Source organism: Dermacentor albipictus, chromosome 3, assembly GCF_038994185.2.
Source record: "Dermacentor albipictus isolate Rhodes 1998 colony chromosome 3, USDA_Dalb.pri_finalv2, whole genome shotgun sequence".
NCBI classification, from domain to species: domain Eukaryota; kingdom Metazoa; phylum Arthropoda; class Arachnida; order Ixodida; family Ixodidae; genus Dermacentor; species Dermacentor albipictus.
Window position 1 is genome coordinate 46,037,089 of NC_091823.1, and position 10,710 is coordinate 46,047,798.

The following is a 10,710-nucleotide window of genomic DNA, read 5'->3' on the forward strand; positions in this document are numbered from 1 at the left end:
ATATGTAAGCATGCACTATTTTCTGAAATATACGTATGCTCCATTTACTGAGAGTGACCTGCTTATACCCAATAACTTAGTGTATTTTTCACCATGTGCTTGCATTGAATATTCTACAGGCATTGTAAGTTAAGCTACCAGAATAACAATCGGCTAGTCTAAGGTTACCTAATTGAACAAAATCATTGTAAAATTTGTGACGAAATGTCAGAAGTATTTATTTCATTCAAGAGAAATGGTTACATAATAATGTTTGCACATTTTAAAAGTAAAAAGGAAGATGAGCAAAACCATACCAATACAAAGACATAAGCACCGAATAATGGCACAGGCTTGCTCAATTAAATTTTAAGCAAAACAGTTTTTTTAAATAACCTCACTACGAACTATCACATGTTTTCATTTGAAAAGCACTGCATCTTATTATAAAGCACAAAAATAACCGGTCACATAAGTAAGAACAAGTCTGAGTGTGTCTTTAACACAAGGATAAAAAGTTGGGCAATTTGGTACAGTAACCTGATCTTGGATTGTAGCGCGAAGTGACACGGACACAGACTAGAAGCAGACAGGATGAGCGCTAACTCTCAACTAAATTTTTATTGAAACGAATAAAATATATATATATATATATATATATATATATATATATATATATATATATATATGTGTGTGTGTGTGTGTGTGTGTGTGTGTGTGTGTGTGTGTGTGTGTGTGTGTGTGTGTGTGTGTGTGTGTGTGTGTGTGTGTGTGTGTGTGTGTGTGTGTGTGTGTGTGTGTGTGTGTGACTGCAAAAAACCGCAGCACGTGTAAATGAATATTGAATACATAGTAGTAACATGAAGACGACAAACAAAAGCTATCAGCCATCAACTGCGTGGCAAATCTGAGTGCAAGCTATTCTCTTATCAAGTATACCTGTAGGCATTGCGACCAATGTGCTCCCAAGATGTATGAGGCATTAGTCATTGCAGAGTTGTAAGGGCATGACAATCCTAGGATGATTATGTTCTTGAGGCTTTTTTCCCTACTTTCCATCTTTTGAAACATGTATACTTTAGTCTTGAAAACAAAAATGCTACAACTGGCGTGTGATAAGTTTTGCGTCTTATTTCCTAGCAGCTCACTGAAAAGAGCCACGATGACAAGTTTAAATGCTGTTACCTCATCAGACATTCAAATTTCTTAAACACAAACAAAACCAGATACGCATTAGAGTGAGCATCACTTAACTGGTTTAAAGTTATTGCACCACTTTGGGCCAGGTAAAAACGTTAGAAACATCAAAAATGTTAAGATTCTACGGCTAACCATGAAAACTAAATTAAAAAAATCATTAAGCTGTCTTAAACGGGTACAGGAGCTTTACAACTGGCCATCTTGGTGATGGACACGCAGATAGATGAGCAGCCATTCCACTGAGACGAGAATGTTGAGGGCTTCGCATGGAAGTCTGTGAGACACTGCAGAGTAGTTCTTGGTCCACATGAAGGAGGTTGCTTGCATACACGTCTGGGCCACCATACTGAATGCAGTGTTACCGGAACCTTTTCCCCCTGCATTGTGGTAAAAAAGCATGGTTAAGTTTATACGATATTTAATATGCAAAAAAAGCGGTGAGGCATGCAGACAGGACACGGACAGGAGTAGAGAAGTGAACACAAACGCGAAAAACATGAAAATTTTCATTAAATTGTTTTATTAGATAAAATTTTTATACTGTGTGTCATTCATTATGTGGGTTCATAACCGCAACACATTTATTATATAAGCAGGTAGAATTATCAGCTTGGTCAGTTTGTACAAGCTCGTTTGAGGCAAGAAATCGAGTTTCACAAACACAACCTCAACATTCTTGATTGAAAAAGGAACACCTTAGATGACATGCAGTCCTGTGAGTGGGAATTGCACAGTTAAAGAAAAACAAATTAGAACTCACAGACCGATCCTGAAAAAGGAATAAGCACCTGCTACTGCAAAAAGCGAATTAATTGGTAGGTTTTAGTAGCACAAGGGCATCTTTGGCCAATGAGCGCCAAGTCTATATTGCAAAAGATAAAGTTAGTGCATCTTTACAAAGCAAATATATAAAGATGACTAATGCCTCTCTGCACTAGTTGCTTTGCTCTAGCGTGAAGTCATTTTAATGCATGCACACGTACGTACACATGCTACACCCAAGTGTAACAGCTGCAGAATTAAAATTGGGCAGCAACAAAGTCGCAACCTTTAACCATTGATCACAAGCTGTACTAGTGACTGGAAGTAGTACCAATATCGCCAATGACTAGTTGCACTCTTTCTGCCCGACGTTATGCTGCTCTTGTTGTCAAAGATCAGTTACAGTCGGCATTGAGGGAAAGCTGCCCTCAAGAGCAGCTCTTATTTTTGTGTTATTTCTAAACAGAGACCAATGAAGTAATATATTTTTAGAAAGAAAATGACACCGAGAATTCAGTACGTAAAACATTTGGTACATTTTCCGGAATTAACTTGGGGGTTAACAGCTAAAGCGGCAATCCAGACACTAGAACATGTTTTGACATGTTTGCTACCAATTAATGCTGGAAAATATGTTGGCATTCTGTAGTTTTGTCCAACAATGCAAAATGGATTCTTAATAACTGAGGAAATAAATGGAAAAGTGTCATGAAGTATATTTCGTGAATGTAATGCAGAATCACTCAACTTCTGTTGCTATATAATCTCCACTTGATTAACCTGCACTTTCTGAACTAGTTCAGGAGGTACTGCATTTCACTACTCATTCCACCAGTTCAACGTGGTAGCAACTGCACGTTGTGATTTGTTTTACTTAGTGCAGGCTATGTACATGGCGAGTTCACAGCATTCCCTGCACTCGGCCGAAAGGTAGTGCATGTTTACGCAGCAGGTGTGGTGCCGCTTCTGCACGAGCGAGGCGCAGAAATCAGAGTTTCATACAATAATTACTAGAGGGAACTCTGACGTTAGTGTCCACAGGAGATCAAACAAGAACGGCTGTACCAGCATGGAAATTATGGGAAGTACATGGATTTGCCTAAACTTCGTCTGTTTGGCTTCAAACGGCTTTGTGACTTTGTATTCTAGTCATTTTCAACAATATACTGTGTAATAAATAAATAAACATTAAAATCGTCCAACGACAGGATTCAAACACAGGAACTCTAGAACAGAAGTCTGATATTGAAACCATTAAGCGACGGAGGCATGTAACGACAAGCGAGTGCAACGCCCTGATGAATTTATCGCGGGCATACTAGTGCCTTGAGACGCTTGGTGCCCTTCGATTTGGCTACCTGGACAAGCTCAATCGTTGCAATTAATAGCAATTGTGCGTGTTGGCGCCGTCTTCTGCACTTCGAAGAGTATAGACTGCGCTGAAATTTACGACAATAAGATTTATATAGCGTATAATATACGAAGCCACAAGAACGTCTGAATTCACAAGCACGAATATCAGACAAATCCATGTGCTTCCCATCATTCCCATGGTGGTACGACTGCAGCGCCAGAGTTCCCTCTAGTAATTAATGTAAGAAACTCTATGGCAGAAATAACCGAAGTGCCTCGCATTTTGTTCTGGAGTAATAAACTAAGTTTTGCTGGTCCCATAAATCTTACTGGTCATTAATTCCAAGTTTTAGTGCAGTCACATGTCTAGTAGGCAATTGTATTTTGCATAAACATTGCAAAGCCAACTGTGATGAAAGTTCACTCTGGTAAATTGTTTATGATCGAGTAGCATAGACTACTGAAGCAATCTCTGGAAGGCAAGTGAAGTAATTTTCTTATTAGCAGCCTTTAAACAGCATTCGAACATATGACACATGCACGTCAGATATGCAGATAATATTTCCTTGACTAAGCAAGAAGCGATGCTTCATGTTCCACGAGGCTACTTCTATCAAAGCAGTATTGGTGCTCTCTAAAAACAATGCCAATGCAGATGATCCAAATATTCTTCAGGGGCAACAGCTATGCCTGAAATCATGCTAGACTAGTTTTTTTAAACACATGCTCAGACCATGTTAGAAGTGCTTCTTAAAATTCTCCTATTTATTAGACTAGTCATATATCTGTACACAAAGGCTACTAATTAGGTCCCATGCTATATCATCTTAACAAAAACTTCACTTAGTAATACACATGCTGTGATAAGATTTGAGACCACATTGAGATGCTGAACAAGGTGAATTCATTATTTTTAAAATGAAGCTCCTGTTCTTCCAAACGAGAAGAACGGATACTGAGGGTCAAAATTTTTCTGAATGACAGCTGGAAGATGCCAGGGAAGGCACGTGGAAACTTATTTGTAATTTTCTATTTAAATGTAGAAATGATAAAAGGAAATGAAAATGGTAAAAAAAAAACAGGCATGGGGGGAGAACGAACCTACAGCCTTTGCATTAGGCATGCCATGCACTAACCACTGTGCCACCGAGGCAGCATTCAACCGTCCACAATGGCCCCTCAGATTGTCGACGCTCGAACACGGCCGTAGTACCACAGTGGTTAGTATATCACATGCGTAATGTGAAGGTTATGGGACAGTTCCCCACCAAGAGGTGGATATCTTTTAATCCACTTTCACTTACCTAGAATTCATCATTTCTATACTTCATATAAAAAACTTAAAACATGTTCCTCTATGCTTTCCTTGGCCTCATTATCTGCTGGCTTCTTCCAGTTCTGTTACTTCCAACACTTATACATATTCTAATCTGGTAAGTAAACAGTTCTGTATGATGCTGGAATGCAGTATGAAACATTATTGCAGGGCCGTGTTATGTAGAATACCTTACATTGCCCAGGCAAGGTGTATTTATGTCAATCTGAAAAAAAAAAACAATTCCCACTCTAGGCAGAAATGCTGTGTACTGCTGTGTGCAACAGGGTTTAACGAAAACAACTTGTTCAGAAATAAAGCCACCAAACAACGAGGAAATATGTAAACTACATGAAAATTTGTGCAGTTGCATGTTAAAAATTTAGCACAGCAACAGATGTATACATAATGAAGGAAGCGCGAGGATGGTTTATTTTGGACACACGGGGCAATATACTTGAAAGATGCATATGAGCTCACATGTGGAGAAATATTGTTTATGTAGCAGCTAAACTACGAACAGGCCTAGAACACACTGATGCAAGGTGTCGAGCATGTAAATCTTATCATGCCCTTAAGTGAAAGAAACATGGCTGTTTCTCATGATTTGCTACATATGGCTGGCTCACACAACTTAGCCACTTCTATATATGCCTTGTAATTACCAGGTGGTCTGTATGACATGTGCAAGCTTTAAATATGTACAAGTGCCACGTAGCTGGACAGCACCAAGGCAATGTCGTTTGCCATCGTTTTGAGGAAGTGAAACCAATTCTTACATTTCTTCTAATTAGTTAATTAGTTAGTAACGATTACTTAACTGCTCAAATATTATATTCAAAGCAAAAGTGTCAGTGCGAAAATTGTAGAGCATCCTGAAAAATTCCCAATCCAGTTTTCTACTGCTCAATAGGTGCAACAAATTTTTCTTTCAAGCTAGAAAGAAGCCAGTGAACACATGCAAGAAGTGCCGTGCAACTAACTGCTCGTGCACCTGAACACCATTTGGCTCCTCCTTTCATGCTTGAAAAAAACTTTTTGAAAAGAATATTTTAGAAATTGATTAATTATTATTGACTATGTTTTAGGCAAAATGCATGAAATAGTGTGACTGCCACCGCCATTTTCGGCGACATGACTTGACTCCATTTTCATGTCCAAATCCAGCTATACATGGTGCGTGTTTTGAGCTGGTTCTGTAATTTAGGCTGGTTTTGACTAATTGAAGCTTCGCACTTTAATAATGGAGTCAGGTTAAAAAGAAATTGGTACATAAACGGCCACTGACAGTACTACATACTCCTTTAACTTAGTGCAAAGTGCTTGTGAGCCACGAAGTTGGTAGTTCTAAGCAGTATTTCTCATTTTGACCTGGTGTAATAGCCCACTTACTATGATGCCATGCTGCTCAGTCATGCTGGTCCCAGCTTCAATCTAGGCCATGGCAGCTGCCCTCAAATGAGGGTAAAATGCAATACCGCTTATGCACTTAGATTCAGGTGTACATTAAAGAAGCCAGGTTACCAAAACTTTAGGTTTTGGGATGTAAAAGCCCATAATTTAATTTTAAAATCTAAAAGTGCTTTATTAGGAGCAGGGGCATCATTTTGAGCTTTTACTGCACTGCCATGGCACCAAGAAGCTCCAAGTAAATAAAAACAATTTCTTAGACAATGTACATATCTTGCAAACATTTACAAACACTTCTCTGCATGCACCTCCGTTGCTGTTATATTTAGATCCGTATGCCAAGGCGGGCTATGATGTTAGAACATGTTTCAAATTTTTTTTACCGCTTTAAAGTTGTTGGTTATTTTGCATCTCACTGTGTGTCGAACGCACATTTCAGTGCATCAATTTCTTCAGAAAGTGCACTCCTCTTTATTTATTTGTGCATGCAAAAAGGGTTCAGAACTGCTTTCTGAAGGTCTGTATAACAAGCAAAAAACAATTCTATGTAGGCTGCACAAAGAGAAAGGATTGGTTTGTAAATATGTTATTTAGTTCTTAAAAAAAGAGGCAGCTGTCAGTATTCTGTTCCAAAGTAAAAATTGCCCCTACCTGGCTCTGCTTCATTTTCCAATGTTGATGGTCCATTCGGGGGCACTCAACTGATAGGCTGCACTTTGGCGATGTCGGGTGTGCTGTCGCCAGGCCCAAGGTCGATCGACATCCTCACCAAAAGTAGAGTCCAAACGCTATAAAAGAAATATCTCATCACTTTGCTATCAGTTTTGTCATCTTGCGTGTTTCACACACGGCCGTCAGTGAAATTTTGCGTCACTTGGATACTGAAAGAAATTCAAGCATTTTCTGGCAGCCAAGCTGATGATGATGATGTGTGGTGTTTTATGGCGCAAGGGCCAGGTTTGGCCAAAGAGCGCCATGACAAGTGGTAATGTTGACGATGTATTATGGAAGATGTGACTTGGCTGTAAACTGGCCTAAAAATTGTCGATGTGAAGTGCGTAAAATCTATGTGCTATAAGATTATGGCGATGACTAATGACAAATACTATTAACATTAAAATCCATCGTGGAAGAATGATGCAAAATAGAAAATATATAGAATGGTAAAATTACTTGGAGCACTGCTGCCTCGCGGGAGCCCTTGAAACACAAGGGCCTAGAGGCATGTGCTATACGAAAGAGCTATCACAGCGGCATCCTCTGAAGAGAAGGTGGCAGCCAAGCTGAATACACAGTAAATGGAGAACATTAAAGAGCAGATGCAGTTGTCACATTAGATTGATCAAGTACAGCAGAAATGGAAAATAAATCAGTGATACTGTGTCTGTTGCCTTTGAATGCAAGAAACGTAAAAACAGGGCCTTGCAGCCACGCCACTTTGAATTTCCCGCGTTTGCTACACCTCACAAGTTTGGCATCATCCGGTACTCGGGGATAGTAACCGCTTAAAATCAAGATGAACGAGCGTCAGTATAAATGAACAGGATACTTAACCGGGCAATATAGGCGCATAAAACAACTCACGTAGCGAAGCTACTGTCAATTACCCGATGACGCATCTGGGGGCGGTGCAGTTTGGGCGAACAATTCAAAAAGGAATGCGAGTTTCACTTGTTTCACGCCTACTAAGCTAACACAGAATTTGAGTTTCTTACTAAACTATACTGGATATTTACGCTCCGAATAAAACGCTGAAAATTTTGTTACCTCACATTGCATACGTATGAGTGAGGAAATTGCTTTTATTGTGTTCTACCCAGACGGCACGCAGCAGCTACCACTCTCATGCAACAAAAGCATGAAAGTGGTACTCGTGACACCGAAAACAAACATATACAGCGCCAACGTTACGCCCCTTAGAGTTGGAACTAAGCACGATCAAGCCATTTAGTTTTCTAGCTTTCATAACGCCATAAACACGACCAAACATCGAGCGAAAAAACTCTGCTCTCGAAAATTATTACCGCTTCCATTTATACACCTATCGCTGCCACAAGCAAACGTCAATGGGCTAGCTATCCACAAGCCGCAGATTAGACTGACAGCAACATATTACGGTAACGTAAAACAATTTCCACGCTGACTTAGCAGCCGCGGTGTGCTCTAAGTGCCAAAGTTCTCGTTTGCCGCTCGAAATTCACACCATGATCACGGGCACTGCATCTTTCACATGAAATATTGCACGCTTTGCTCCGGAGCTCAATAGGAGGGCGAAACGCATTTGCACGTACCTGAAATCCGCATGCCGGAAACCCGTCGACGCTTCCGAGAACGGGGCGCACAGCCATACACCCGTACGGCGGCTTGACTTGGACGTGAGGCACTTCTATCAAACATTTCACATGCGACATGTTTCACACCGATTGCGCGAGCACCAGAAAATGACGCAGGCCGCATTGCGACGCCGAGCAGACGTGAAACCACCGATGAGCTGTGTGCGCGGATTGCAGAGAACAAAACCATACAAAACGTTAGGCGCGAGAAGATGGCGGCTCTCGTTGCGGAGACGACGCGGACGAAGCAATGACGCGCGAATGAATGTTGCCAACAGTTGGTTCCGCGTTATGCCGGCGGTGGTGGCTTTAGTGGCGTGTGTTGCGGCTGTCTAATTTTTTATTTCTTTTCCCCAAACAGTATAGCTAAGATCAGTTCTTTGTTTGAATTTTTAGTTGTGTCGTTTGGCATTATCTTTGTCTTTTTATGCTATTAAGCGGCCAATTATGGCCTCTCAGGTTCGCGCGCGCCAGCTTCGCGCGCAAATCTCAGAGGCCATAAGACAACTCGTTAGAAAATGCCGTTATTGTCGTTGCTAACGCTTCATCATCCTTTCTTCAAGTGAGATAGAAAGGTAGTGTCCCTTTTCCTGGGGTTGGGAGGGGGCGATCAAGACGGCATCGCTCAGCGGGGGGTGGGGGAGTAGGTTGGTGTTGGTTCTTATCGCGAAATTCGCGAACCCTGCGATTTTTTTTTATAACGTAAGCATTTCTATACTTCCCCAACAAGAAAAACCATCCGTCCGTCAGTCCGTACCGCACGATATCTTTCAATATAGAACCCGCAGCAGCGAGTGAATTCACCTTCGTGCTAGCTCTCGCTTCAAGGCTTCAACGCGACCGAAGCGGCGAGAACACTGCGCTCACGAAGCTTTCAGCTTATGCCGCACTATGCGCTTTTCGCAGATCACTTTCAAGATAGGTGTGCGCGCGTCTGTTTTCAAAGCGAAGTAAACGGTGAGAACACAGCGCGTGAAGTTTTCAGCAGTGGGCACACTCTGTCCACAATGCAGTTCGCTTTCAAGATACGGTTCGCGCGGCCGTGCCACAAGCAGCCGCCGCCGGAGAACGGTTGATAATGGTTCGTCGCGGATGAGGAGGGCTAAAGAGCGATAACGGCTCAAAACGAACGGAACGTCACCAGCGCGCCTGGCCCCGCCACCTGCAGTACTTTGCTTGCGCTGCCGACCAGAGCAGCCCGTGTCGCCGCAGCGCTGGCGCTTATACTTGTCGGATCAAGTCTCATAACATTGATAACGACATGGACTGCGTGTAGATGAGGAAGAGTCACAATGCTTACGCACACTTAGACAAATCCGAGAGGAGTTCATGAGTGATTTTTTTTACCGGAAATGTACAGTCAGCGGTGGGACCCAGAGTTGACAATGCCTGTAAGAAGGGTGCCAAGCTTTTTTTCTTTTGTGAGAGTCTTGCCCAGCTCCCAAAGATCTGCTCAAGCTAAGACTTTCTGATGGCTGTATGTGTTTTTTTTTATTGTCGCATGCCCTCGAACCGCCACGAATCCTACAGTGTAATGGCATTAATGCAGTATTCACGTCCAAAGGGAAATGCAGCCGTTAATTGGGCTGCCTAAGGTTTGCGGCCCGGCGGCAGCTGCCCTCCCGTCCCCCGTTTCCGTTGACAAGTTAGGGGGAGGGGTCTAGAGCAATCTTACAACCCCTCCCCACAGTGGCGTAACCAGAAAATGTTTTCGTGTGAGGGGCGGGGGGTCCCAATTGACCGAGGAGGGGGAAGGAGCGGGGCCAATGCCATAGCAGCAAAAATTTTACTTTTAGTGAGCGTTACAAGTGCCCGGTGTGCCCCACTTGGCTACGCCGCTACTAGCGCCCCCCCCCCGCCCGCAATCGACGGAAATCGAGCTATCAGAACGTGCATGACACGCATGCATGACATAACATGAAAGACATGCCGCGAAGCTAGCATGGATGTCGTCACATCATCATCATCATCAGCTTATTTTGACGTCCATCGCAGGACGAAAGCTTCTCCAGCGATCTCCAATACCCCTGTCTTGTGCTAACTGGTTCCACGTGTTTTCAAGTTTCCCGATTCCATCACGTCCACATCATTCTCTGCCGTCCTCGACTGTGCTTTCCTTCCCTTAGCACCCATTTTGCAACTCCAATAGACCAGCAGTTCTCTCCCTTACGCATTGCAATGTCTGCCCAGCACGACTTCTTCCTCATAATGTCAACCAGTATATCAGCTATTCCCGTTCGCTCTCTAATCCACATCGCTGTCTTCCAGTCTATTATCATCATGCCTAATAATTTTCATTCCATCGTTCGTTGCGCGGTCCTCAACGTCTTCCCAAGCTTCTTTGGTAACTTCCAAGTT

The 10,710-nt window shown here is 42.4% G+C and overlaps 1 long non-coding RNA gene across 1 annotated transcript; it reads right to left on the reverse strand.

The window, feature by feature from the left end:
- Positions 1 to 788: 788 nt before the first annotated feature.
- On the reverse strand, positions 789 to 8,800 carry LOC135898176 (uncharacterized). The gene is made up of 3 exons (XR_010563277.2): positions 8,311 to 8,800; positions 6,671 to 6,807; positions 789 to 1,556 (listed from the first exon to the last, which is right to left on the reverse strand). It is a non-coding gene; the product is annotated as an uncharacterized lncRNA (long non-coding RNA).
- Positions 8,801 to 10,710: the final 1,910 nt, after the last annotated feature.